We start from the raw sequence: 23,688 nt of genomic DNA, 5'->3' as shown, positions 1-23,688 counted from the left end.
GAAAGATGGAGACTTTACCTCTTTTTACTATTTTAATGGATTATTTTGGTGTAGGAAGTTAGAGGTTTCTAAATTAAGAATTTCCCATCTGCTCTCTGTAATGATCCTCTGATTTCTGAAGTTGCCTAGGAAGGTATTACCTGCTATAACGTTAAGAAAATTGAAACACAGATATTAAATAGGATCAGAGATTATGTAGGATGATGTGAATTCTTGCTTGTTAAAAAAGGAACTCAACACTGGGCCCGGTGGCTCACACTTGTAATCTCAGTACTTTGGGAGGCCTAGGTGGGAAGATGAAACCAGCTTAGGGCAACATAGTGGCCCATCTCTATAAAAAATTTTTTTTAAATTAGCTACATGGGTGGCATGTGTTTGTAGTCCCAGCTCCTTAATAGGTGGAGGTGGGAGAATTACTTGAGCCCAGGAGTTTGGGGTTACAGTGAGCTATGATCATGCCACTACCCTCCAACAGTAGGTAACAGAGTGAGACCTTGTGGCTTTAAAAAAAAAAAAAAAAAAGGAAGAAGAAAGAAAAAGGAGCTGAGTTGCCAGTCTTATGAAGGGAATGGAAATATTTTGATTTGACTGTAACTGGTTTTAGTATCAGATTGGCTTATATAATTGTTTTGTGGCTTATATAAAGGTTATTGTGAGGGTACAAACAACCAGGTCACAAATTTTGAATTTGTTAGGTAGAGTCCCTTCTGTAGTTGTGTCCTGCACCCAAAAGGTGTGCCCCATATCCCTATCTTGTGCCTTTTCAGTGGAAGCACACCAATCCCCCCTCTTCTCCCAACTTGTACAGAATTAAGTTTTTCTCCTTTGTGGCCATGTGTTAGATCAGCGGTTCTCAACCTGTGGGTTGCGAACCCTTTGGGGGCAAACAACCCTTTCACAGGGGTCGCCTAAATACATCCTGCATATCAGATATTTACATTACAATTCATAACAGTAGCAAAATTGCGGTTATGAAGTAGCAACGAAAGTAATTTTATGGTTGGGTGTCACCACAACATGAGGAACTGTATTAAAGGGTTGCAGCATTAGGAAGGTTGAGAGCCACTGTGTTAGATCATTTACTACTGGCTTCTTAATAAAAATTAAGTACATTGGATACTTAAAAATATGGAACAATTCACATATTTGCGTGTCATCCTTGCGCAGGGGCTACACTAATCTTTGTATCATTCCAATTTTAGTATATGTGCTGCCAAAGCGAGCACAATATCCGTTTATTAGTATTATTTTATCTTTAATTTTTTTGAGTCAGAGGCTCACTATGTTGCCCCAGGCTAGCGTGCTAGGACATCAGCTTAGCTCATAGCAACTTCAAACTCTGGATTCAAGTGGGACTACAGGGAGACTGAGACAAGAGGATCACTTGAATCCAGAAAACCATTTTTTTAGTAGCGACTAGGTCTTGGTCTTGCTCAGGCTGGTCTCAAACTCCTGTGCTCAAAGGCTCCTCCCAGCTTGGCCTCCCATAGTGCTAGGAACCATAGCCATGGTTTCCAGCCTGTATCAGCTCTTTTATCTCTGGCATATTAGGTTCTGATGAATTTATAAAGGAGATTAAGGGTTTAAGATTTGTGTTTTTGTGCTGAATCTGTCTTCCTTCTTCTTCTTTTTCTTTTTTTGAAAGTGACTTTGGTCAAAAGGTTTAGTTACTTACACTTTATGAAGTTTAGTTTTCTGATCTATACAGTGAAATAAAAATTCAGAGTTCTTATAGGATTGAAGGAAAATGCATGACTGAACAGAAGTTTGCTTAATTTGAGGAGAGATTGTACTGATTGATTCATCTTTATCTCATTAGGTTCTTTTAATTTAGGCAGATGTCAGATGATCAGATCAACTTGAAAAACAGTCTCTAAGGGAACACAGAAAATGTCAAGATTCTTAAAATGACTTGTACTATTTATTAGGGTGAATATTTCCAGGGGGGGAAAGATAATTATGAAATAAAGAGCAGTTATTTTAAAAATGAGTTTGTAATTTTTTTAAATTGCATAAATTTGTGCACAAAATAAAATTACCATAGAATCTTTCTTAAATTTTATCTTTGGAGTCCCTGGAATCCTCTTAAGTGAAACTACTTGGCTGTGAAGTCATTTTGGTATTTTAAGAATTAACTCCTTTTTTAATTAAAAAAAAAATAAATTAACTCCTTTGTCCAAGTTGCGAGATAGACATGTCTCCTTTAAAAATCTGCTATATAATTGGTAATAATAAGGCTGAAGAACTTCTATACATAGCTTCTGGTAATTCATTTTTTGTTTTAAAAACTTTTATATACTCTAAGTGAATTTGGGATTTAATATTTATGTTAGAAGTCCAGTGAATTCGAATTGGACAAATCAGTCTTAAACACTATGCTAAGTGGTGAAGATACCAAATCCCTTTTGTATTAATAATACTGTGTATTTAGACAGTGGTTGTAAGAAGGCTCAGAATGTTGTGTGGAGCTCAGTCAATTTCAGCCTCTTAAATGGTGAGTTTAGTTTACTCACGTTGATTGTTATTACTAACGTACTATACTATATTTCATTGCCTCTAAATGCTGTTAGGGCAGGCAAGGTGGCTTACGTCTATAATCCCAGCATTTTGGGAGACCAAATAAGGGTGATTGCTTGAGGCTAGAAGTTTGAGACCAGTTGGGCAATGAGACCAATTACTTGGGAGGCCGAGGTGAGAAGACTACTTGAGCCCAGGAATTTGAGTCTGTAGCAGGCTGTAGCAGACTGCATTCTAGCCAGGACCACAGAGCAAGACTCTGTCTCCAGATTAAAAAAAAAGAAAAAAATACATAACATTCCTAGACATGGAAAATGGACTACAGAAGTGAAATGAATTGCTTAAGGTAACCCTAGAATTTCATATTCAGAGCCAAGGTCTTAGGAATAATTTTTTTAAACCCACAGTTGTGGATATCCATGTTTTCCTCCACAGTGTCATCTTGTGCTTTTAGAAAATGCATCACTATTTTCTGTCTATGCTCTGTCTTCCAAGAGCATTTTCTTCCAGGTTGCTGACACATGTTCTGTACTTTTTGATGCTGTTACATTCTTGATCTTAGTGTCAATGGAATGTTAAAATCATAAATAGTACTTATATTTCTTCCAGAAATGAACATTAAGTGGATTGTTGAAAGAAATGAAAAGATTGCAGTTGACCAGTTATGCCATGAAGAATAAAACCAAGTTCTCGTTTGCCCAGGCAGTGACAACTATGTCACAATTGCTGCTTTGCTGTCAGAAATTCCATTGAAGGGAGATGCATCTTAATTTTATAGATGTTAAAATGTGGGAGAAAGAAGGTCTCAAGATTGATGAAATATATCATTTATTATTTATTTTTAATAATGGATTTTTTTCTTTCCTTCTTCCTCTCTTTCTTTTTTTTTCTCTTCTCTTCTTTTTAGACATGGTCTCACTATATTGTCAGGCTGGTCTTTAATTCCTGGGTTCTAATGATCCTCCTGCTTCAGCTTCCCAAGTAGCTGTGACTACCAGAGTATACCACTGCAACCAGCTCTAGTAGTATATTGGTTATAGCAACTTTATTAAAATATATTAGATAATTACCAACCATATAATTCACCCATTTAAAATGTATAACTCAATGGTTTTTAGTATATTCACAGAGTTGTACAACCATCACCACAATCAATTATAGAACATTTTCATTACCCCCAAAAGAAACCTCATACCCAGCAGTCACTTCCCATTTCCCCTCAATCCTCCTATCTCTAGGCACCCACTAATCTGTTTTTTGTCTCTATAGATTTACCTACTCAGGACATTTCTGTAATAGAATCAGATATTGTGTGGAAGATTAGATTATCGATTAGCAGTATGTTTTAATATAGGTATTTACAAGTATAATTTCCACCTGTGCACCACTCTAGCTACATTCCATAAAGTTTGCTAGGTTGTATCTTCAATTTCATTCATCTTGGAGTGTTTTCTTTTTTCCCATGTGATTTTTTTTCTTTGCTCCATTGGTTATTAAGAGTGCATTATTTTATTTCCATATGTTGGTGAACTTTACAAATTTCCTTCTGTTAGTGATTTTTAATTTGATTCTGTTGTGATCAGAGAGCATATATACTTCCTATGATTTCATTTCTTTTAAATGTATTGAAGCTTGTTTTATGACCTAGCATGTGATATCTTACGTTTTATTACTCTGCTTTCCTTTATTGCTTTCTTTTGTATTATGTGAATATTTTCTAGTGTAACATTTTAATTCTTCTAATTTTTTTTACCATTAAAAAAATTATTTTCTTACTGTGTACTCTAGGGTTTATATATAAGTTATTCCTAGTTAGCTCTATTTCTTCTTCCTCTTTTGTGCTATTACTGTCTTTTTGGTTTGTTTGCTATCATTATACATGCTATAGATATACAGAGTGGCCATAAGGTTCATGTGCACACTATTTTAAATTGCACATGAAGTTTTTGGCCACCCTGTACATGTTAACAAACCTAACAGTGTTATAATTTCTATTTTGTATAATTTTATGCCATTTAAAGAAGCCAATAGAAGAATGGAGAGTATGTATATTTTTATAGAGTTTGTTATATAATATTAACCTTCTTATTTACCACTTCAGGTTGTCTTCATTTGCTTCTCTATATGCAAGTTACTTTTTGGTGTTATTTTCTTCAGTGCAACTTTGCTCACATTCTACTCAAATTCTTTATGCTGATGTTGTCAAATGTATGACATTACTAAATGTAATAGATACAGTAATACATATTATATACATACTTTATACAATTGTTTTTAAATAGTTAATATAGAGATAATGCATTTATATGGTCTTTTATAACTATGTAATTACCTTTACTGGAGCTCTTTGATTTATTTTCTTCATGTGAATTTGAATTACTTTCCAGGGCCATGCACTTTTAACCTGAATAGCTTCCTTTGCTATTTCTTGTGTAGCAGGTCTGCTAGCAACACATCTTTTTAGTTTTTATCTTGGAATGTCTTTATCTGCCTTCATCTTGAAAGACAGTTTCTTTGTTAGATACGTGGTTGACCCTTTTTTGTTTGTTTGTTTTAGCACCTATGTCATCCCACTGCCTTCTTGATGTCATTATTTCTGATGAACAGTCTGCTGCAATCTTTTAGAAGTCCCTGTGCACACCTTCTGGGTGCGCGATACAACAAGGACCTTACCTAACAAATGCAAACATTGTAACTTAATCATCTGTATTCTCATGTTAATCTGAAATTAATAAAAAATAAATAAAACTAACAAACACACACACACAAAAGTTCACCATTGAATGCTGAGTTTTTCTCTTGCTGTTTTCGAGAGTTTGTCTTTGGCTTTTAACATTTCTTACTGTATGTCTTGGTGTGGATCTCTTTGTGTTTATCCTGCATGGAGTTTGTTTAACTTCTTGGGTATATAGTTCGTTGTAACCAAGTTTGGGAAGTTTTTAGCCATTATTTCTTCAAATATTTTTTTAACTCCTTTCTCTCCTTTACTTCTGTGGGAAAATATTTTTCCTCCTTTGCTCCTATTACGCATATGTTGGTGTGTTTAATGGTGTTCCTTTTTTTTCTAGAATTGTTCATACTTCATTCTTCTTTTTCTGTTATACAAATAGAGATTGCATATTCTCTATTCAAGTTTGATGATTCTTTCTTCTGCCAATTCATATCTACTGTTTAGCTCTATTAATGAGTATTTCATTTTGATTATTGTACTTCTCAACTCTAGAATTTCTATTTTAAAAAATAATTTCTGTGTCTTGATGAAGTTCTCTATTTGAAGCATTGCTTCCTTTTATTTTCTGAACACATTTGTAATAGTTGCTTTGAAGTCTTTGCCTGCTGAGTTTAATATTTGGGCTCTCTCAAAGGCAATTTCTGTTGCCTGCCTCCATTCCCATGTCCCGTGCATGGGTCATACTTTCCTATCTCTTTGCTTATCTCATAATTTTTTTGTTAAAAGCCAGACATTTTAGATAACATATTTTAGCAACTGAGGATACTGATCCCACTCCCAAATTGGATGTTGTTGTTTGCTTGTTTTTTGTTCACTCACTTGGCTGGACCATTTGAATGGAGCCGGTTTCCCCTGCAGCGTGCAGCCTCTCATGTTCCTGCGACATGTGCAGAGTCACCCTGGGATGATGTGGTTTTAGCAGGGCTCTCTTTGGCTGTATCTCTCCATATTCTATTCATTTGTTTGCCTCTATAGGTATCACACTCAGCTGAATGCTCTTTTATTATTGGTAATCCCTGTGGTATAAGTTCTTCCATAGTCAGACACAATTAAAATTAAGTCTCATTGCAGGAATAGTTTTGACCAGGCTTTGAGGTTTGATCTTAGCTTTCTCTTTCCTGGGTTCTATCTGGTTAAATTCTAGCTGTTCTGTGATTTAGCTCCATCATCTCATAAAACTACCAATCAACTCTTGATTGCTTACCTCCAGAATCTCCATTGCATTATACAGTGACTTTAGGCATGAAATTCTCCATCCTGTGTTCTAAATAAAGTCAATTTCCTTGGGGAGAGATTCTGAGCACTCTCTTTTTATGATCTGCCTCTCTCCCTGGGCCAAACCTCTGCTACTGCCCTGAAGCAGTGGCCTGTTTCTCTTAGAATAGCATCCCTACTCACTCTCCTATATTTCTTCCACTGAGGAAATTTCACCTTCTGAGCAAGCTGGGAATTATTATTTGTTTTTTATTTTTTTGCTTGCTTGCCAGGGTAGAACTTTTGTCCTGTGGGTGAGGCCTGGGTGTAAGAAGCAATCCCCAGACTTCTCAGCTGCTCTTTCTGTTACAAAGCTTCTACAACATAGAGATGGAAGTAAGAGAAAGGTGGATGGTGTTGGTGTGAATGCCGGGGCTACAAAGAGACAGCCTTGTAGCCTTCAGGAATAAGCTCACTCCTGCAATGTTAAGAAAAGGGGGCAAGAAACAGACTACGCAGCATGGGATGGCGTGTAGCAAAGTTCTTTATTGGGGTCTGATTTTATACACTTCTAGTCACATACACACTTAATCTATCATCTGTTAGTTTCACCATTACCTCATTTTACCTATCCGAAATTAACTTGTAAGGAAATATCTTGTTACCACATCAACACAATCACTTCTGCAGTAAACATTCTTTTCTAGACACTGACTAATCTCTTGGGCAGGTATCTAAATAAAGATCACAAAGAAGAAAATAGCCATAGAGGAACAGAGTTAATGGAAGAGTACCTTCAAGCGTTCACTCAGTTTACCCAGCATGAAGTAATGACTGTGTTTCTCCACAGGGCAGAACACCTATAGACCTCTGACAATATATGTTTAACATACGTCAACCCTCTGGGCGTCATGCCTTTTGACCTTAGGCTTGATGGGGTGCACAACTTCAGAGAATCGGCTTATGGAATTTTAACTCCAGACAAGCCAGCTCTGTGCGTGCCTCCAGACAAGCCAGCTCTGTGCGTGCCTGGTCCCTTAAGCCTCTGTAAGAATAGCAAGCCGTTTTAAACTCACACTGAGTTCACTTGATGTAGGTTATGTTCATTTCTAAATATTATCCTACAGGATGGCCTGTCTCTCCTGGGAAGTTACCAAAGTCCTCAGATGGGAGTTGAGGAGAGAAGCCCTCTATTCTCCGTTGTAACACTCAGAGTGGAACTTTTATCACACTAAAGTGGGGGTCAGGGGAAGGAGAGGTTGCAGGCTGTGGCTCATATGCCACAAGTTTTCAGTGTTCTTACAGGGATTTAGTAGATTTTCTTGAATGAATGTTTCTTTATTTGCTATATGCCTTAGGACAATTTCTAGACTTTAAATGGTTGTGGGTTTTTTTGCTTTTCTTTAATACATTTCACAAGTTACAATCGTTTTGTTGGGTAGATGGTCCATAGTGCTTCTCACATTGCCATTCTAGAAATTGTCTCCATTTGTAATTATTTTTACCATCTTTTTATTTTCTGATTATCCTACTGTTGTTTCTATGCTTTGTTTCTTGTGCTTTTCTTTTTTTTCTTCCTGAAAATGTGTTCTTTATGGCCATTTTCCCCTTTGGGGGTTTAGAAATTATATGTTCTTTGTATATTCTATTAATACTTACCCTTACAAATTTTAACATGCATTTCTGGCTTGAAGTCTAAAGTTAATCTGTATCTCTGTCTTCCTTTCATAAAATTCAGAAACTTTAATATGCTTTTTACTTCTGCCAGTCCTTCTATCATACAAAATGTTTCTTTTATCTAGTTTTTAATTCTACTTTTTAGTCTTCCAATCTAATTTTTATTATTGTTGCTTTTTATATAATGCTGGTTTAGATTTATCCTAATCTTTGCCACTTTCTTTGTTCATCATTCCTTTCCTTTCAGGTACAATTTTGGGAAGTGCATCCTTTAGTAGTAATTTCTCTTAGGGTATGTTTATAGTAAATTCTTTCATACTATGTTTTTGTCAAAATGTTTTTATTTTCTCTTATCCTTTGCCAGTAGCTTAATTGCATGTAGAGTTTTAGCTTGACAGTTACTTTTAATAATGTAATTCAATTTTGGAACAATTAGACTAGCATCATTCTAATTATTTGAAAATCATCTGTATTTTTCTACATTTTTATTTATTTTTATCGTGACAAATACATATAACGTGAACTTTGCCATCTTAATCACCATCCACTTCCAGAAACTTTTTCATCCAATCGGAAACTTTATATCACTTAAACAATAATTTCCCATTACTACTACTTTAGTTTCTGGTAAACACTACTCTACTTTTTGCTCTATGAATTTGACGACTTCAACTACTTTCTAAAAATGGAATCATAACAATATTTATTCTTTCATGTCTGGCCTATTGCACCTAGCATAATGTTTTTAAGGGTCATCCATGTTGTAGCATATATCAGAATTCCCTTCCTTTTTAAAGCTGACTAAATGTATATACCACGTTTTGTTTATCCATTCATCTGTTGATGGACATTTTGGGTTGTTCCCACATTTTGGCTATTACAACTATGCCCCTATGAGTGTACGAATATCTGTTTGAGTCCCTGTTTTAAAAAACCAAGTCTGGGCATGTTGCCTGTAGCTCAGCAGCTCGGGCACCAGCCACATACACCAGACCTGGTGGGGTTCGAATCCAGCCTGGGCCTGCCAAAAAGTGACAACTACAACCAAAAAATAGCCAGGTGTTGTGGCCAGCGCCTGTAGTCCCGTCTACTTGGGAGGCTGAGGCAAGAGAATCGCTTAAGCCCAAGAGTTTGAGGTTGCTGTGAGCTACAATGATGCCATAGCACTCTACTGAGGGTGAAAGAGTGAAGCTTTGTCTCAAGAGAAAAAAAGAAAGAAAGAAAAAACAATTCTTCAATCATAGTACCTTCTTTGGACACCAAGTAGCTGCCATAGGGGAGAAAGGGTTAAAATTCAATTTAAGCCATGTTGCTAGAACTATTACAGTTTTGACCGTCCTGAAGAAAAATGGATCTATAGTAAAAGTATTTTACAACTTATTTAAAAACCTAGTTAATGCAACCTATATAAGGTATATTAATGATTTACTATTTTCTTTACTACCTCCCCCATGAAAGTGTAGTAATATCAGGGTAATATAAGAGGGGGAAAAACCTCAATCATTTTTTTTTTTTAGGGTTTTTATTTGTTAGTATTATGTCAGTGTTTTTCAACCTTTTTTATCTCACAGCACATTTGAACCTATAGTTAAACTTCCATGGCACCCTTAGGTTATGTTGATCCAAAAAAAGAGTAAAGAAAAAGGATTATATTTAACTGTGCTTTGAACTTCTTTCACAAATAATGAATGATTTTTAAAATTTTTTTGCAGCACTCCTAAGATCCTCTCATGGCACACAGGGTGAAAATCATTGATATATGTTACAAGCTGGTGAAGAACATAACAGCAAATATTGAGGAAGAATAGCGTGCAGTGTTTCCCACAGAGCCTTTCAAACTGAAGATACTGAAAATATATAGCCATTTCTCCTTGGACCTTACTGGATGTAGGATGTGATGAAATATTAATAAAAATAAAGCCTTTGGGCATGGGCTAGCAGAAGGTGAAATACTGTTGACCCTTGAACAATGTGTGAGTTAGAGACGCTGACACCCCATGCAATCGAAATCCCACCCTCTGGATATAACTTGATTTCCCCCAAAATTAATTACTGATAGCTTACCACTGACCAGAAGACTTACTGATAACATGTTTTACATGTTTTATGTATTATATGCTATAGTCTTACAATAAAGTAAGCTAGAGAAAAGAAAATATTAAGAAAATCACAAAGAGAAAAATATATTGACTACTCCTTAGGTGGGACTGGATGTCTCATGAGAAAATAATACTCCTACCACTTTGTTTCTGTAAAAACTATTGTAAATCTTTTACTCAGTGCAACATGGTATCATTTGGCCTTCACTGGCTTAATTGTATTGCCTGTCTCTCTGCTTTTCTCATTAATTTAGGAAACTGAGGGAAACTGAAGACTTCCCAAGTTGATAAACACAAATGTGGGCACACAAATATCCAGGCAGCACTCTATTAGGAAGTATTCATTCAGATTATACAGACTTCCAAAGGTTATCAGTGATGAAGGCATGAAGTTTGAAACTTCTTATTAAGAACTAATAAACTCTTGAATATATAACCACAGTCCTGGGTTATATATTTAGATCCATGTTTAGAACACTGAATTGGACCACTAAGATTTTTCCATGACTAGAAAGCTGCTCTATGAGTAAGGATAGCAGGTACACACATTTCAGAGTGTCTCACTGTCATAGACTAAGAAAAAGTAAAATGTTAAACTTAGAGTGCTCTCTTTAAACAGGGAAACTAAAGTCAATCACTGTCTAATTCCTTAATGCTTTTGTCGCTAAGGGGTTTTTGCCTATGTTTAGAGACACTTTGGGTCATCAACAACTTTTGGTCAGCTACAGTGACAGGGCAGTGCTGCTGATATCAGTAAATAGACACCAGGATGCTTCTAAACATATTTTAATGCGAGGACAACCCCTCACCACAGTGAATTATCCGGCATAAACTGTCACTAGTGCCAAAGTTAAGAAACCATGCTATAGGGCAAAGTAACCAAACCAAAGGTAGTTTTAGAGATAAAAATAACAGTGTAATCATATTCAAAAAAGTTTTATTATTAGAAGTATAAAATCCCCTATAATTTGCCCTATAAAGTGTGACAAATAAAATAAACTAGCATTGTCTAAAATCAAGTATTTGTGAAATAAAACTAATTTTTAGAATTTTTTTTTCTCTAATCTTTGAAAAAAAGAAGGGAAGTTTGATGCTAACCAGGTTTCCTGGAGTACACACTTTGAATTTTAGAGCAAAATGGTTTCTGTATCTTAGTTAGAGAAATTGTTACCTAACAAGCTTAACTTTATTTGTTATCCCTTACAGTATCTCTGCCTTTTGGTATAAATCCTCTTTTCCACCACTGAATCTGAGAGAGAAATCTTTTCAAGTGTGGTTCAAGATTCTATCAGAGGGATGCCTGAAACATGAGAATCTACCTCCTTATCCTATTTTGAGAAATTGAGAGAGAAAAGCATTTAATTTTAAACACTGCCACTCTTTCTCATAATTATGTTTTCTATTAGAGTTTTTTTTATTTTTTCAATTTGTTTTACTTTTTATTAAGGGAAATTTTTAAAAATACGAAGTAAAAAGTATATACAAAGCTGAATGCTGAAAAGAATAGTATAATTAACCCATGAACACTGTTGTACCCAGCTTCATATGAACATTTTGCCAATCTTATTTTATCTTTCCCTCATAATCTCCCCTCTCAGAATTATTTTAAAGCAAGTTCTAGACAATTATATTATTCGATCCATACATACTATGTAACTGTTTTTAAGTGAAAGTAGAGAAGTTATTATCTTGGGGGTAGCCTGTTGGGGTATAGAATCATAGAAAATCTTTGTAATTGAAGCTTATTAGAAATAAGGAGGTAACCCAGTGCCTTCCATTTAGTAGAAGACTTAAGTATTTATTGAATTGAAAAAGTATTTACCGAATCACAATATAAATAATTGTGTGAAGTAAAATTGTATTTTTGATGTTCTTCAATGGTAATTTACTCATTTTTAAAAATAGTTTTTATGCCATCTTTAATTTTAGAATTGGCTTAATCACAGCCCGGCCCCCACTGCTGCTCTTCTCTTTCCTCCTGGCATTTTGCTGATTCATGTTTTTTCTGTTGGCCTTTTTCCCAAGAATATACCATGACGCTTGATTCTCAAAAATCTGTTCCTGCTTTTGTTCCTCTCCTTAAATATTTGGAATTTTAAAAATTCTTAAAGCTAATGAAATGGGTTTTAAACAAGGGAGTAACATGAAAAGATTTGTATTTTAGAAAGGAAATTGTGGTTATCTTGTGGAGAACAATTAGGAGGCAGGGAGAAGGACAAGGCTGGTGCAGTCTGGACTTGGAAATATAGAAACAGATGGATTTAACAGCTATTTATGAGTTAGAACCTATAGTCTTTGGTGATTGAATAAAGGCAGGAAGAAGGGATAAAGGAGATAAAAATGATATCCACCTTCACAGCTTTGACAACTAAACAATAGTACCTTTTTTTTTTTTTTTTTGAGACAGAGTGTCACTCTGTTGTCGCAGTCTAGAGGGTGCTGGTGTCAGCCTAGCTCACAGTACCCTCAAACTCCTGAGCTCAAGAGATCCTCCTGCCTCTGCCTCCTGAGTAGCTGAGACTACTAGCACCCACTACAATACCTATCTAGTATTTGTTTTCTTTTCTATATTTTGTAAAGATAGGGTCTTGCTCTTGCTTAGGCTGGTCTTGAACTCCTGAGCTCAAAGGATCCCCACACCTCAGCCTCCTAAGATGTTAAGATTACAGGTGTGAGAGGTGGGGCAAGATGGTGGCTGGGTAACAGCTTCCCTGCAACTGGGCACGGTGAGTCTGGGGAGATAAGACTCTAGGCATCTCTGGCTGGTGGGATCTGCCTATAATCATCCCTTTGAGGATACAGGGAATCAATAAGGGACTTCTGAACTCCAAGAGGAGGACAAAAACTGGAAAACTGGCAAGTGGTTCCATGTGTTCGATCAACCTAATCCCGCTGGCAGCTGTAAGTACAAGCAACAGTGAGACTACAAACCAGAAAGGCCTTACCTGTGAATGTTTCGGTGTTTTTGGACTTGGCAGTCAGTTGAACTGCCTTGGGGAGAGCTTGAGCAGGAGTGCAGAGGACTTTGGGCATTGTCTAGGGCCCCAGACTGAGCTGCTGAGCTGGATGGAGCTAATAGTGTTTGGCTGTGGGCCGCAGGGAGCCATTGTGAGAGAACTGACCCGGCAAGCTCTGCTCTCAGGGTCGCAGAGCAAGGATCAGGCGGGAGCTAGTAACCTAGTGACTGAGCAGCCTAAAGGCAGGGACTGAGCTGCCTTACAGCCTTAACCCTCAGGGGCAGAGTGAGACCGGTTTTGGCACACTGGAGCCTCGGGCTGTTGCCCTGGGTAGAGTGCCATGGCATCACAACTCACAGCAACCTCAAACTCCTGGGCTTGGCGCCGCCCGGACCTCCATAAGAGCTGCGCCGCGACCCCTGACCTGTATCCCGTGTCTGCCGGGCCTCCGCATGCCATAACCAGGAACTGCGTGAGCTGCGCAAACCCACGTCCTCCCCCCTGTACCCTCCCTGCCTTCACACTGGCCCACTCATCTGGCCAGGGACTCTGGTAGCTGCATGCCCTCCGGAGCCCTCCCTGCCTCTGGGCAGAGACTGCTGGAGCCTTGGGCTCTCTGTGCCAAAGTCACTGGGTGCCAGGCACTCCCAGAACCATGCGCACCACCTCCTGCTCTGTTGCTGGATCCGGGTGTGTCACACTCCGGAGCTGCTTCGACTACCAGAGTCCCTGGCTGGGGCAGCCTCAGAGGAACTACACAGGGTCACTTCCTACAAAGATCCAGCAACAACAGAGTGATCCCGCTGGGATGTAATCTTGGAGAGAAACCTCCCCAACTCTGAGGATGGCCAGAGGCAACAGTGAAAAAAATCATGAGGAGAAATAAACAGAAAAACTCTGGAAATGTGAATAATCAGAATAGATCAACTACCCCAAGGATCAATGGGGCAGACACAGCACAAGATCCCATGCACAAAAAAAATAGCTGAGATGTCAGAAATCGAATTCAGAATCTGGATAGCAAATAAGATCGAATTAGAATTCTAAGCAGTAACCCAAAAGTTATCTCAAGAATTCAACGAATACAAAGACCAAATGACCAAAGATTTTGACACATTGAGACAAGAAGGTGCAGCCCTCAAAGATCTGAGAAACACAGTAGAATCCCTCAGTAACAGAATGGAGCAAGCAGAAGAAAGGATTTCTGACATTGAAGACAAAGCTTTTGAACGCTCCCAAACTCTCAAAGAGGAAGAGAAATGGAGAGCAAAAACAGATCACTCTCTCAGAGAACTCTGGGATAATTCATAGAAAACCAATATTCATCTTACAGGGATCCCCAAAAGTGATGAAGTGGCTTCACAAGGCACAGAGTCTCTTCTCCATGAGATTATGAAGGAGAACTTTCCAGACATGCCAAGAGATTCTGAAATTCAGATAGCAGACAGTTTCAGAACTCCAGCACGACTCAACCCAAATAAGACATCCTCCAGACACATCATAATCAATTTCACTCAAGTTAATATGAAGGAGAAAATTCTGAAAGCAGCCAGACAAAAGAAAACCATCACCTACAAGGGCAATATTAGAATAACTGCATATCTCTCTGCTGAAACCTTTCAAGCTAGAAGAGGATGGTCATTAACTTTTAATCTCCTAAAACAAAATAATTTTCAACCCAGGATTCTGTACCCAGCTAAACTGAGTTTCCTTTATGACGGAGAAATTAAATACTTTAATGACATTCACGTGTTGAAGAAATTTGCCATAACTAAACCAGCTCTCCAGGATACTCTCAGACCTATCCTCCATAAAGACCAGCATAATCCTCCACCACAAAAGTAAACCCACCCAGAAAATTTTGATCAAATTCCAACTTCCACAGTCGTAAAAGGATTAAAAATGTCCACTGGACTCTTGAAACGCATATCAATATTCTCAATTAATGTGAATGGTTTAAACTGTCCTCTAAAGAGGCACAGATTGGCAGACTGGATACAAAAACTCAAGCCAGAAATCTACTGCATAAAAGAATCGCATCTTACATTAAAAGACAAATTTAGACTCAAGGTGAAGGGATGGTCATCTATACTCCAGGCAAATGGAAAGCAGAAAAAAGCAGGCATTGCAATCCTACTCGCAGATGCAATAGGCTTTAAACCAACGGAAATAAGGAAGGATAAGGATGGAGACTTCATATTTGTTAAAGGTAATACTCAATATGATGAGATTTCAATTATTAATATTTATGCACCCAACCAGAACGCACCTCATTTTACAGGAGAAACTGTAACAGATATGAGCAACTTTATTTCCTCCAGTTCCATAGTAGTCGGAGATTTTAACACCCCTTTAGCAGTGCTGGATAGATCCTCCATAAAGAAGCTAAGCAAAGAAATCTTAGATTTGAACTTAACCATTCAACATCTGAACTTAACAGATATCTACAGAACATTTCATCCCAACAAAACTGAATATACATTCTTCTCATCAGCCCACAGAACATACTCCAAAATCAATCACATCCTAGGCCACAAATATAACCTCAGCAAATTTTAAAAAATAGAAATTATTCCTTGCATCTTCTCAGACCATCATGGAATAAAAGTTGAACTCAATAACAACGGGAACCTGCATACCCATACCAAAACGTGGAAGCTAAACAACGTTATGCTGAAGGATAGATGGGTTATAGACGAGAGTAAGAAGAAATCACCAAATTTTTGGAACAAAACAACCATCAAGACACGAATTACCAGAACCTCTGGGATACTGCAAAGGCAGTCCTAAGAGGGAAATTTATATCACTGCAAGCCTTCCTCAAGAAAACGGAAAGAGAGGAAGTTAATAACAATGGGACATCTCAAGCAACTGGAGAAGGAAGAACACTCCAACCCCAAACCCAGCAGAAGAAAAGAAATAACCAAAATCAGAGCAGAATTAAATGAAATTGAAAACAAAAGAATTATACAACAGATCAATAAATCCAAAAGTTGGTTTTTTGAAAAGATCAATAAAATAGGTAAACCTTTGGCCAACCTAACCATGAAAGAAAGAGAAAATCTCTAATTTCATCATTCAGAAATGGTAATGATGAAATAACAACAGACCCCTCAGAAACTCAAAAAATCCTTAACGAATACTACAAGAAACTCTACTCTCAGAAATATGAAAATCTGAAAGAAATCAACCAATATCTGGAAGTATGCCACCTACCAAGACTTAGCCAGAATGAAGTGGAAATGTTGAACAGGCCTATATCAAGTTCTGAAATAGCATCAACTATACAAAATCTCCCTAAAAAGAAAAGCCCAGGACCACATGGCTTTATGTCAGAATTCTACCAAACCTTTAAAGAAGAACTAGTACCTATATTACTAAACCTCTTCCAAAATATAGAAAAAGAAGGAATATTACCCAACACATTTTACAAAGTAAACATCACCTTGATCCCCAAACCAGGGAAAGACCCAATAAGAAAAGAAAATTATAGACCAATATCACTAATGAATATTGATGCTAAAATACTCAATAAGATCCTAACAAACAGAATCCAACAACACAACAAAAAAATTATACACCACGACCAAGTGGGATTTATCCCAGGTTCTCAAGTCTTGTTCAATATACATAAATCTATAAATGTAATTCAGCACATAAACAAACTAAAAAATAAAGACCGTATGATTCTCTCAATTGATGCAGAAAAAGCTTTTGATAATATCTAGCATCCCTTCATGATCAGAACACTTAAGAAAATTGGTATAGAAGGGACATTTCTTAAACTAATAGAGGCCATCTATAGCAAAGCCACAGCCAATATCATATTGAATGGAGTTAAATTGAAATCATTTCCACTTAGATCAGGAACCAGGCGACGTTGCCCATTGTCTCCATTGCTCTTTAGTATTGTAATGGAAGTTTTAGCCATTGCAATTAGGGAAGAAAAGGCGATCAAGGGTATCCACATAGGGTCAGAAGAGATCAAACTTTCACTCTTTGCAAATGATATGATCGTATATCTGGAAAACACTAGGGATTCTACTACAGAACTTTTAGAAGTGATCAAGGAATACAGCAATGTCTCAGGCTACAAAATCAACATCCATAAATCTGTAGCCTTTATATATACCAACAATAACCAAGCCGAACAAACAGTCAAGGACTCTATTCCTTTCACAGTAGTGCCAAGGAAGATGAAATACTTGTGAGTATACCTAACAAAGGACGTGAAAGATCTCTACAAAGAGAACTATGAAACTTTAAGAAAAGAAATAGCTGAAGATGTTAACAAATGGAAAAATATACCATGCTCAATCAACACTGTTAAAATGTCTATACTACCCAAAGCAATATATAATTTTAATGCAATTCCTATTAAAGCTCCATTGTCATATTTTAAAGATCTTGAAAAAATAATACTTCGTTTTATATGAAATCAGAAAAAACCTCGAATAGCCAAAACATTACTCAGCAATAAAACCGCAGCAGGAGGAATCACTCTAGCAGACCTGAGACTATACTATAAATTGCTAGTGATCAAAACAGCATGGTATTGGCACAAAAACAGAGAAGTTGATGTCTGGAACAGAATAGAGAACCAAGAGATGAATCCAGCTACTTACTGTTATTTGAACTTTAACAAGCCAATTAAAAACATTCAGTGGGGAAAAGATTCTCTATTTAACAAATGGTGCTGGGTGATTGAAGATTGAAACTGGACCCACACCTTTCACCATTAACTAAGATAGACCCTTACTGGAGAAAAGATTTAAACCTAAGGCATGAAACTATAAAAATACTTGAAGAAAGTGCAGGGAAAACTCTTGAAGGAATCGGCCTGGGTGAATATTTTATGAGGAGGACTCCCCAGGCAATAGAAGGAGTATCAAAAATACACTACTGGGACCTGAACAAACTAAAAAGCTTCTGCACAGCGAAGAACATAGTAAGTAAAGCAAGCAGACAGCCTTCAGAATGGGAGAAAATATTTGCAGGCTATACCTCCGATAAAGGTCTAATAACCAGAATCCACAGAGAACTCAAATGTATTAGCAAGAAAAGAACAAGTGATCTCATCTTAGGGTGGGGAAGGGACTTGAAGAGAAACTTCTCTAAAGAAGACAGACGCACGATCTACAACACATGAAGAAAAGCTCATCATCCTTAGTCATCAGAGAAATGCAAATCAAAACTACTTTGAGATATCACCTAAGCCCAGTAAGAGTAGCCCACATAACAAAATCCCAAAACCAGAGATGTTGGCATGGATGTGGAGAAAAGAGCACACTTCTACATTGCTGGTGGGAATGCACACTAATATATTCCTCCTGGAAGGATGTTTGGAGAACACCTGGAGACCTAAAAATAGACCTGCCATTCGATCCTATAATCCCTTTACTAGGTTTATACCCAGAAGACCAAAAATCACAATATAACGAAGACATCTGTACCAGAATGTTTATTGCAGCCCAATTCATAATTGCTAAGTCATGGAAGAAGCCCAAGTGCCCATCGACCCACGAATGGACTAGCAAATTTTGGTACATGTATACCATGGAATATTATGCAGCCTTAAAGAAAGATGGAGACTTTACCTCTTTCATGTTTACATGGATGGAGCTGGAACATATTCTTCTTAGCAAAGTATCTCAGGAATGGATGAAAAGGTATCCAATGTACTCAGCCCTAATATGAAGCTAAATTATAGCTTTCACATGAAGGCTATAACCCAGCTATAGCACAAGACTATGAGGAAAGGGCCAAGGAAGGGGAAGGGGGCAGGGAGGTTAGGGTGGAAGGAGGGTAATGGGTGGGGCCACACTTACGTGCATCTTAGAATGGGTATAGGCGAAACTTACTAAAGGCAGAATACAAATGTCTACATACAATAACTTAGAAAATGCCATGAAGGCTACGTTGAACAGTTTGATGAAAATATTTCAGATTGTATATGAAACCAGCACATTGTACCCCTTGATTGCACTAATGTACACAGCTATGAGTTAACAATAAATAATAAATATAAATAAAAATAAAATAAAATAAAGGATTACAGATGTGAGCAACTGAAGCCAGCTAGATAGTACTCTCTTAAATGATCACTCAACACTTCACAGCCTAGGTCTAGTTCCTCATCACAGAATAGTCCAATAATTGAGACAATGAGGATTACCAAGGAAGAAAAACATCTTATTGGGAGAACAGGAGACGTTGCCTCAAACCCATCTCCCAACTAATGGAGATCATAGGATTTTAAAGGACAGGCCGTATGCACTGGGGGCAGGTTGTGGGGAAGGAGAGTCTTCCCAGAGGCCTTGAGAATCTCCTTTGTCTTGCAGATAATCCACCATTTTTGGGAAACAACTATAAACGTCAAATAATTAGTTAAGGGAGAAGATTATTAAAAAATAGGGGTCAGGCTCCTCGCTCATAGCACCATGGTTATGGCGCTGGGCACATACACTGTTTGAACCCTACCCAGGCCAGCTAAGCAACAAAGTCAACTGCAACAAAAAAATAGCCAGGCATTGTTGTGGGCAACTGTAGTCCCAGCTACTTGGGAGGCTGAGGCAAGAGAATCACCTAAGCCCAGGAGTTGGAGGTTTCTGTGAGCTGTGACGCCATGGTAATCTACTGAGGGAGACAAAGTGAGACTCTGTCTCAAAAAAAAAGAAAAGAAAAAAATAGGGGTCATTGGAATTTTTTTTCATAGAACCAGTTACATATGGATGCTTCAAGTTAAAGATGGTAGAGTAAGCACACAGATTTGCCTCCACTTCAAAACCCCACTGAAATGACAAAGAGATTTTTTTTTTTTTAATGGCCTAATTCTACACAGGGAAGAGAAAGTCAAAGGAAGGGGGAGGAAAATGGAAGGGAAAGGAAATTTTAGATTTAGGAATCTCTTTAACAAAGCCAAATTCTAAGTCAGCAATGATATAAACCGAGAAGGACCCTGGCTTTTCCTATAATATCCCCCAACACCTCTAATGAGAGACCTAAGAATAGAAGAAATTAGTTGATTTAATTAAAATTTTCCTTATATGGCAATTAGTCTCCTGTATTACCTTTTCTCATCTCAGAAAAGAATTGAAAAAAGTTTGAAACAAGTTTTCTGGAATGAGGGACCCCAGACATTGTGACAGAGGGATGCTATAATGAAAGAAGATTAAATGAAAATTGACAAATATTGATGTTTCTAGCCTTCTTTTCTCACTTGGCTCCAAAGAACACTTGTAGATAAGCTTTTATCCTCAGAGTAGAAGACTGGTTGTTGTTCTCTGGCGAACCTAATTTAAAGAAAAGATCTAAAGATACTGATCATTGGGGTTTTCCCAGAGAAATAATCTAGCCAGATCATTCTGCTTGAAGACCATTTATTTGCACAATCAGCTTTTTAGCCACCCACACTCCTCTACTCCAAATATGAGCATCCGCCAAAGATCACTAGACTTTTTAGGAATATCTTTAATATGAAATACATAATGAAAACAAATACAAAACAGCAACTTAGAGGAAACAGCTTATGCAGGGAGAAGGAAAACTTCCAAAAACTATCCCTAACACTCTTCAGAAACAAAAAGGGAAATTAATGCATCCTAAAACCAGTATAGGTGGCTCTAAACAAGAGGAATATTCAGAAAACCAGAATGAGATCCTAAGAATTTAAAAATAACAGAACAAATAAAGTACTCCATAGAAATGTTGATATAGCTAAGAACATAAAACTAAAAGAAAGAACTAAAATTTAAGAGAGAAAATTTGGAAAATTAGAGGGTGAGTATAAAAGGTTCAATAACTAAAAGAGGTTTAAGTATTAGGAGTCCCAGAAAGACAAAGAAGAAAAAAATGAAGAAGAAATTATAAAAGAAACAATTTAAGATAACTTCGATAACTGAAAGACAAGTATAAATTGAAATTATTCACCAATTTCCAAGCACAGAGAAACCCCAAATCAAGGACATCTTTGTTAAATTTCATAATAATGACAAAAAGAAAATCATATATAGAGCTCAAGGAAAAAACATTATTTTTTTTTTTGTAGAGACAGTTTCACTTTATGACCCTATGTAGAGTGCCATGGCATCTCACAGCTCACAGCAACCTCCAACTCCTGGGCTTAAGCGATTCTCTTGCCTCAGCCTCCCGAGTAGCTGGGACTACAGGCGCCCGCCACAACATCCGGCTATTTTTTTGTTGCAGTTCAGCCACGGCCGGGTTTGAACCCACCACCCTCGGTATATGGGGCCGGCGCCTTACTGACTGAGCCATAGGTGCCGCCCAGGAAAAAACATTTCATACAAAGGATCAGAAATCAGAGCTTCAAGCTTCTCAACAGTGGAAGCTAGTAAGCGATGAAGAAATATGCTCTAAATTTTGGAGGAAAACTGTTTTTTCTGTGCTTAGCCAAACTTCAAGGTGAAGGAGGGAGAATAGGCATTTTCAGATATGAAAGGTTTCCAGTTTTTTCTCTCAAGCACTATTTCTCAGGAAGCTGCTGGAGTATATGCTTACCAAAATGAGTAACTACACTTAGAAGGAGATGGTATACTGGAAATGGAATCTTGGAGGCAAAAGAGATCTTCAAAATACTATCAAATGTACATCATGAAATGACAGCTATTCATCAAGCCTAGAGAGACCAGTCCAATTTGGACCGATTGAGAAAGCTTTAGGAGAGATTTAATCAAGAAAAAGGGATTGGTAGAACACCTAATGTGTTTGGATGTGTTGAGAAGAGATTTATGTAAGTGGAAAAGAATTAGGGGTAGAACTGATTGTTTTGATGGAATGCTTGAGACAGTCTTGCTAATGTTCTGGAATTAGGTAGTGGTGATGATTTCATAACTATGAAATATTAAAAACTACTTAATTGTATACTTTAAAAGGGTAAATTTTATAATATGTAAATTATATCAAAAGCATTTAAGAAATGGCTGTGGAAGAAGGAAAGGATAGCTAATTGCCATCTTAATATAATTTTAATATTTGAAGTACTGGAGTGGAGAAAAAGGGAATGGAAATATGAAGGAAATTTAGATAGGGAAGTATTTGATGTAGAATCTGGAATCTTGTTATTGATAATTAGGAAAAATTTCAGGAATTGAATTTGGCAGCCAGTGAATTTGAGAAATTGTTGAGGCCAACCTACTTGGAGGCAATACGGACTCTTTAGTTACCTGTAAATTAAAGTAATTGTATTCTTAGCTTTGGCTCTAAAGCTTTCAGAATTTTTCTTCATGGCTTACTTCGCCTCTGATAATTTATTTTCTGATACATCTTCCTTGGTGTTTTATAATTATTAATTTTAAATGAATCATTCTCAACTGCTGAAAGTCAACTCCTAGGTTTCAGGTCATGTATATGGTGCAGATTTCCCAAACCAGAACCACACAAAGTATATAAAATATGCAATGTGTGAGGCATCATTCATTGATTCCATTTTTGGTTAAAGCAAGCCTTTGGGTGTTTTCAGAAATAGATAATCATGTAGTTTTCCAGAGAAATAGCTGAGGCTTAAAGAACGTCACGAGCTAATTCCTGGGTGAAGAATGAGAATGATAAGTTGCTTAGTTCCCAGATATTCTTCAGAAAAATAGGAACCTACGTTTATGTCAATTCCTTTTGATATGGGTCTTTGCATCTTGGCCTAAGGAACAATGATCCTGGAATCCATTGTAGTGACAGGATCTCTATAGAAGATCCAAGTATTCAGTCAATTCTGATAGAACAAAGACACTGTGATTTCTGGCCAGGCATAGGCTGCAAAAAGGGGAAACCCCGTTTTCATTCTTGTCAACTATTTGGGGCCACGTTTATGAAACAAATGAGTGCTACCAGGACACTGTGAACTCTTCTCTGCAGTCCTTACATCATGAACCTCTATTCTCTGTCTCAGAACCCTCCTTCACCATTGTGGATTCCTAAAAAAATATTCTGACCACATATTCAGGTAGGTCGGACGAAATTGGTACAATAATGGAATGCCTTATCCCTCCCCAGTCTGCCCCCAAACTCCATTGTGTAGAGCTTGTAAAGATATAGCCATACTTAAACTTGTTCGTTTCCTTTTGTTAGTGCCCAGTACATTATTTTTCTTACCCTGCGTATATTCCTTCACTCTGTGCTCTTTCAAATACTCTTATTCTTTTCCATTTCTCTAAACCCTACCTAATTTTTAAAATCAAACTGAATTTTTACCTCATCTGTGGAACTCATTTTTACTTTTGTTTTCTTAATTTAACTTTACAAGGATGTGTCTTTAGTTTTTCTAACTAATTTCTAAATTCCTTGCATATAGGATCCATGTATTATTTGTACATAATTATCTTGTCTGGCCAGGCTAAGGGCAGACTAAGTTACTGTGACTCTAGTACAGCTGTCTAACTGTGAGCCAACATCTTGCATAAGAATCCAAGGAATTTAGTATTTAATAGTGTTTGTGTCTGGTGGTGTCTTTCATGGAACTTAAGGCAAACCTAAGTAATTTGCAGCCTACAGTTCTGGTGGA

General features: G+C 37.2%; 1 protein-coding gene and 1 non-coding gene across 4 annotated transcripts in view; one reads left to right on the top strand and one right to left on the bottom strand.

The window, feature by feature from the left end:
* Positions 1–23,688, top strand: part of MCU (mitochondrial calcium uniporter) — a 211,202-nt gene that overhangs the window by 64,890 nt on the left and 122,624 nt on the right. The gene's annotated exons all lie outside the window — the stretch shown is intronic.
* LOC128582757 (U6 spliceosomal RNA) lies at positions 1,123–1,226 on the bottom strand. Its single transcript, XR_008379202.1, has one exon. It is a non-coding gene; the product is annotated as a U6 spliceosomal RNA (small nuclear RNA).

Source organism: Nycticebus coucang, chromosome 3 (genome assembly GCF_027406575.1).
Source record: "Nycticebus coucang isolate mNycCou1 chromosome 3, mNycCou1.pri, whole genome shotgun sequence".
Lineage (NCBI taxonomy): Eukaryota > Metazoa > Chordata > Mammalia > Primates > Lorisidae > Nycticebus > Nycticebus coucang.
This window is presented reverse-complemented; position numbering and strand designations above follow the sequence as displayed.